General features: G+C 41.8%; 1 long non-coding RNA gene across 1 annotated transcript in view; it reads left to right on the top strand.

Moving 5' to 3' along the window:
* LOC147145499 (uncharacterized) overlaps positions 1-4,977 on the top strand; it is a 7,007-nt gene extending 2,030 nt beyond the window's left edge. Inside the window, exons 2-3 of the long non-coding RNA XR_015087231.1 lie at positions 4,711-4,740; positions 4,889-4,977. This is a non-coding gene — a long non-coding RNA (uncharacterized LOC147145499). The remainder of the gene's footprint in view (positions 1-4,710; positions 4,741-4,888) is intronic.
* The last annotated feature ends 1,291 nt before the right edge of the window (positions 4,978-6,268 follow it).

The raw sequence follows: 6,268 nt of genomic DNA, 5'->3' as shown, positions 1-6,268 counted from the left end.
CAAGGCATCTTAAGCAACAGTGCTCCAACAATCCCCCGCCTTTCACTTCTTTGGGTTGGAAATCATAACTTTAGTGAAACCAACATTCCAAACAAAGTACTAAGAACATTATTCAACAATATTTCATATCCACTCATGTCCAATAGAAATTCTATCCTGCAATTATTTCCAAAAAACACCATTTACCAGTTAAGAACTAAATACTTGAAATTCCCTATCATTCCCAAAGCCAAGGAATTACATTTTAAAGTTATGAATGGGGTGTATCCATCCAATGACTTTGTTAAACAACGATTTGGTATTGAAACAAATAACTGTGTTTTTTGTGGTGAAGTGGAAACGATTGTACATTTGTTTTTTAATTGTATATGGTCACAGACGTTATGGACTGATATAGACGATTGGATTCAGCCGAATGCTTTTCAATTTAGAGAATTTTCTATAGAAGACATTTCCTTTGGTGTTGTTTCAAAAGACTCAAATAATAACTATTTAGTCAACACTGTTCTTATCCTTGGGAACATTTTTCTACACAAATGTAAAGTTTTGAAGGTGAAACCAAATTTATTCTACTTTCACAACGAGTTTGTTACTTTTTCAAAGACCCTGAGAATGAAAAGCAAAAATGCTTTTAATCTTGCATGCATTATCCACAATTACATGTTATGTGAAAAGCCCTAGCAACTTTTATTTCTTTAATTTCTTTATTTTTTGTCTTTTTTTTTTTTACTCTTATCTGTTCTTCTTCTTATTATTTGTTATTTTGTTTCATGGAACTTTAATCTGTATTGTACACTAAACTCTGTGTACATTTTGTATTCTTCGATGATAAAAACTTGATTGTTGTTTAAAATAAAATGAAATTTAAAAAAAAAGAAAGCCCATTTAAGGCGCGTCATCAATGACGTCGCTACCGGGATAGCCGCCATATTGGGAGGCCACTGGAGGCGATGTGACTACTGTTGTTACACACAAGACGAACTCCCTGTGTTAGATGGCCGAAATATATAAACATGGTGAACCGTTGCTGTGTATAGGGGGGTGCATGCAGCAATGTCACCCACGATTGCAAAGCAACAAAATTTAACAACGGGCTGAGTTTTTATAGGTTTCCTGCTTGGTGGAAGACAGAGGGAACCCTCGTTTTGGACATGTCAAAACAAAGTCGGATGGCTTGGTTATCGGCTGTGAGATGAAAACATTTCACCATATACAACCTTCCGTCTTCCGTCGACAAGACATTTTCATAGCGGTAGGTTAAAAATAAAGTTTAGAATCCTCTTGCTTTCTCTCTTCTAGTCACATATGTGAATGCACTCAGTGAGTTAGGTAAAAGGAAAAAAGCAATGATCAAAGATCACACACACTGTTAAAAAGGAAATAAGCACATTCGTTTTTGTAGCTTAAGTGGACGATTCACAAGCAAACATACAGCATATACCTTAGTCCGAATGACGGTGTTATTGTTCGCCGCCTTCATCATCTACGGGTCCTGCACCTACCCGTTTGGAAATTACAAATGAGAGGCTAAAGATTTATAGTGTTTAAATTGCTCAGAGGTGTAGGCGCTCACACTACACACAAGGTACGCTAAAATATCCGACGCACACAAAGGACGAAGTAGGTCCAGTTCGTAGCTCCACTCAGTGTTGGGAATTCTGTAGGGATCCAAACCATTTATAATGTCTGTTTTTGCAAGAAATCTCTGGCTTCACTGTCTAATTGATCATTTATCATCAATTTCTTGCACTTAACATGTTTTTGAAATACACAGCCTTTAACGTACGCTCATTCACGATAGCTCCCAACATGGTGGATGATGACATTGCGATGACGCGGTGCAAGGGCCACTACCGTGAGCTTTCACCTTGTTTTGTTTAGATGCAGACTGGTCGGTAGAGCTTTAAAAAATCCCTTAAGAAAGTACTGACACAGAGGTGAAAGCAGGTAGCTTGTCCTGACAATTGAGTGTAGTATATACACACTACGTGATGAATGTGGTCAACAGATCAACGCTATGCTCAAAAGCTACTACAAGAAAACACACAATGCTTAAAAACTATGACGGAAATCACAGGGCAAACGTATTTTTGAGCCAATGAAGAAGTCACATAAGACTCAATAAAAACGAAAATAGTAAGTACTCACCACTTTTAACCACACGTACGACAGGTAGGACAAAAAGTTACAAACTTCCCACGAAAACACTTATCGGCGTTGTGCGCATGGCTGCGCAAGCACACTGGGCATTGGTAGGACGTCTCGACGGGTCGGAAGGAATTTCAGAACACCTGCTTCTCTGGGCCCAAGCTCATCTAAGATGGACTGATGCAAAGTGGAAAAGGGTTCTGTGATCTGAGGAGTCCACATTTTGGCCTCGCTGTTGTGACCTACAACGCTCGTAACATGGATGTGGCGATACGGGAGGCTGGCTTTGAGCCACACATTAAGTGCTTATCGTACAGGCAATGAACGCAACGCTAGTGCGGCTGGTCCAAAGTTGGCCGCGTATCATGTTTGTTTAGACGTGTCAAGCGTATAGTTTCTTTTTTTCACCGACGCTCTCAAGAGCAGCAGCACTTTTGACGTCTAAATAAAGACAGCTCGAGCCACTTGAACTGGATCCTTCTCTCTGTGTTGGGTTCCGTTTTGATGAAGCATCTGTTATGTCGGGGTACAGGACGGGAGTTCAAGTTGTCCTGAGAGAAAGTTTCCCGAAAGCCATTTATGTACATTGTAACTCTTATCGGCTCCTCTTGGTGTTGTGCAGTGCAGCTCGAGAATGCGGCCATGTCAGCACCTTTTTTGACATTGTCAATCAAATACACAGTTTCTTCACAGGCTGTCAGCGGCACGCTCGTTTTATTGAGATTCAATAGGAAATGCACCCTGACCGTCAGAAAATGGAACTGGAGCGATCGAGTGACACCACGTCTAGCTCAGAATCTTTATCAGGCTCGAGCTGAATGCGCAGAAATGAGAGGACAAACAAAAATAGAAGAACAACTCTTGCAACAAATGCAAACAAAGTTTTTGTTTTCATTCTCCTGTATTTTGCAAATTCTGACAACAGCAATTTTGCCACAAAGGGGCTGCAGAGCTCCACAGTGTGTAACGCACTGCATATCCCTGATAGAAACGCTGAAAGCTACCAAGCAACCTTCAGGATGATTCAGATGGCAACTTTGAAAAGGTCCTGAGACAAGCCGAAGAATTAATGAAAAAATACGAGATAACTAACTGGGATGTGGCTGCCTTTCGTGAGCACGAGCTGCCCTCAGTTTCACACTAGCATTGTCACCACCACATTGGGGAAAACATTGACGATCAAAAACTAACAGTAATTTAAAAGCTCTGTGGAACAGCGTCCTGGACAGGCAGATATGAGAGTTAAGTGGGCGATTTAAAGAGGAAACATATGGAATAATGAGAGCATCGGCCTCGTTTGCACCTGCATCAGCCGCGTTTGGTGACAAACACATTTTAAGGGCACCGTGTGACTTTGAGATTGAAGTATCTGATGATGAATATGTTGTGTTCACTCAGCACATCAGAAGGAAAACGAATCAGGACAACTTTCCCACATTGATGGAAATACTGGAGAGCTGCACATTGGACATTTTTCCAAATATCAAGACTCTGCTGAAAGTCATAACGCTCCCTTTGACCTCATGCAGTGTCGAAACTTGAGAGACTTTTCTCTGCAACAAACAGGATCCAGACCCGCCTGAGATCCTCCATTTTGACCAGACGCCTCAATAATTTGACACTTTTGTCATTTGAAAAAGAAATGATTGACAGCTCAGATTATTATCAAAGCTTTTAACTCAGAGCCTAGAAGACGCCGCCTTCTGTAATGGTAAATCAGTGGTTTTATTTTATTTTGGCACATGCATGATTGTGGTTATTCTGGCCCGCCGTGGCATTATTGTGGTTGTCTAAGGAAGATCTGAACTTCATATTACTGTATTCAGTTTGTCGTTTTATTCGAATGCGCGATGTGTCGGGATAGGAGAATTGTGCTCAGTGAGAAAAATATTCAGGCCCACCCTGATTTTTCCAGGCACACCCATTAGCCACTTTTTGACAGCTGGCATGCGCGTCATCAGTGTTTCAACTCCCCTCGTCTTAGCCTGCCGCCGTGAGGTACTTTAAATTGGACGCGACAATTATGATTGTACGAACCATTTCATGTACATATGTAAGTCACCAAGTTGACCGTTAGGTGTCACCATTGTTCATTCATATTTATGAATGTCTGTTGTCTAGCGGGCGGCACGGAGCTCGACTAGTTAGCACGTCCGCTTCACGGTTCAGAGGTCGTGGGCTCTCTCCCCGTGCCTGCGTGAGTTTTCTCCGGGTACTCTGCTTTCCTCCCACATTCCAAAAACATACATGGTAGGTTAGTTGGACACTCTAAATTGCCCCTAGGACGTGGTAGGTTAGTTGGACACTCTAAATTGCCCCTAGGTGTGATTGTGAGTGCAGATGTTTGTTTGTCTCTGTGTGCCCTGCGATAGGCTGGCAACCAATTCGGTGTGCCCGAAGACTGCTGGGATAGGCTCCAGCACTCCCTGCGACCCTTGACTTATTTCACCAACGCGATCAAACGTGTCAAACACTCCATGTGTTAGGTCCCCTGATTCTGCTACTTGAGCCCTGCCCTTTTTTTTTAATCCCCTGTGCATGTGTGTGGTTGTCTTTGTGCAGGTCTGGAGAGACGATTGGTGCCGGGAGCAGGTGCTTGCAATCATCATCATCAGCGGCATATATAAGCTGTTCCTAAACACCGCCTCGTCACCAGTTCAACACGCTCTAGAGTTTGTGCATCATGAGCATTCTCGAGTAATTCCTGACTTCTGACCCTGCTTTGGTAATGAATTTTCAGATTACCTTGCACCCTGCCTGCCAACCCTGCGCTGTGCACTCCGCCTGCTAGCAGACAACACATGAATTCACTCTGCGTACTGCACCTGGACAACTGAATCTTTCTCAACTGAACTTCCGACTACGTTTGACTCAATAAACTCACCATTTTATTTCCCAAGCTGTATCCAGTGTCTGCAATTGTCCCCTCCACATGCCTAGATCCCTGACACCCTGACACTCTAGTCCCCCTCAGTGGCTTTAATATAGACTATAGCCACTACCAGTTGAGATGATGGTTGAATCAAAAAACATTGATTACATCAAAAATCAACTAAAATGTGCAAGTAAATTCAGGTTTAGATGATGGTTGAATCAATATTGATATTGTGTCATTTATGGTCGAAAAACAAACATTGACTCAATATTTTATCAACCTTGCGCTTTCTGTATAATTTCTACTTTAGGACTCAACGTACATTTAATACTTAAGCCGACCCATATTTCAACATTGATTCACCCCTATTTTCTATCTGAGATGTTAATGCAGTTGGATAGTGAAACGTTTAAAAATAAATACATCGATAAAAAGCTAAGCATATGGCCAAAATACAAATTTTCCTAATGCTGTCATCTGTAATGTATTTGCTATACTTTACCACAATTGGCATAAGATATAGGATTTACGTGATGAGTTCTTGGTCACAATTTGATCAGTTAAATCTACTTCTTTTGCCTTCGAAGTGCCAGAGGCAGAGCTAAGGGTGGCTAGGGGTGGACAATCCTTGTCACTCTGTGGCCACCCCCCATACTTAAGGGAAATTTTGATATGTGTGATTGTTCTGCCATTTTCATATGGATGCAGTATTCTTAGGCTAGGTGCGCGCCGCAGGTCTTAATGCTCAATTTGGATTTGTTTAAAAATCCAGATTTTTTTGTATAAGCGTTCATATTACATTATAAATGCGACCTCAGTCTTGTCTGCTGTATGAACACATGCGTCACCAAAGTGACCCGCATGCGCAGAAGAGACGACGACATCACTCCCGACGTTGTGTTTGTGGAAGTAAATGTGGTCCAGCGTGTCGGGGCATTTATACAGCGAAGCGATTCGGTAGGAATAAATACAGTATTTGGGGAAAATCACGAGGCGACGCTCTAATATCTCATTTCATGTAGACATCACTAATGATGACGTCAAACGTCATAGCCGTGTGTAAAAAATGAATTCATCTGAGCTGTGGCTGAATTACTACGATCACCATAAATGTCTACTTTGCTTCATGTTTCAAGTGGGAAAATATAAAGTCAATAGTGTTACTCAAAACAACTTTGCAGAATAGATCGCCTGCTGCGAGCACTTTCCCTATTTTGGACTCCGGTTGACGTCAATGTCGGATAT

Source organism: Filicampus tigris, chromosome 6 (assembly GCF_054856515.1).
Source record: "Filicampus tigris isolate MCC_2025a chromosome 6, RoL_Ftig_1.0, whole genome shotgun sequence".
In the NCBI taxonomy this organism is placed as follows: domain Eukaryota; kingdom Metazoa; phylum Chordata; class Actinopteri; order Syngnathiformes; family Syngnathidae; genus Filicampus; species Filicampus tigris.
Note: the sequence above shows the minus strand (reverse complement) of the source record. Positions and strands in the feature narration are given on the sequence as shown.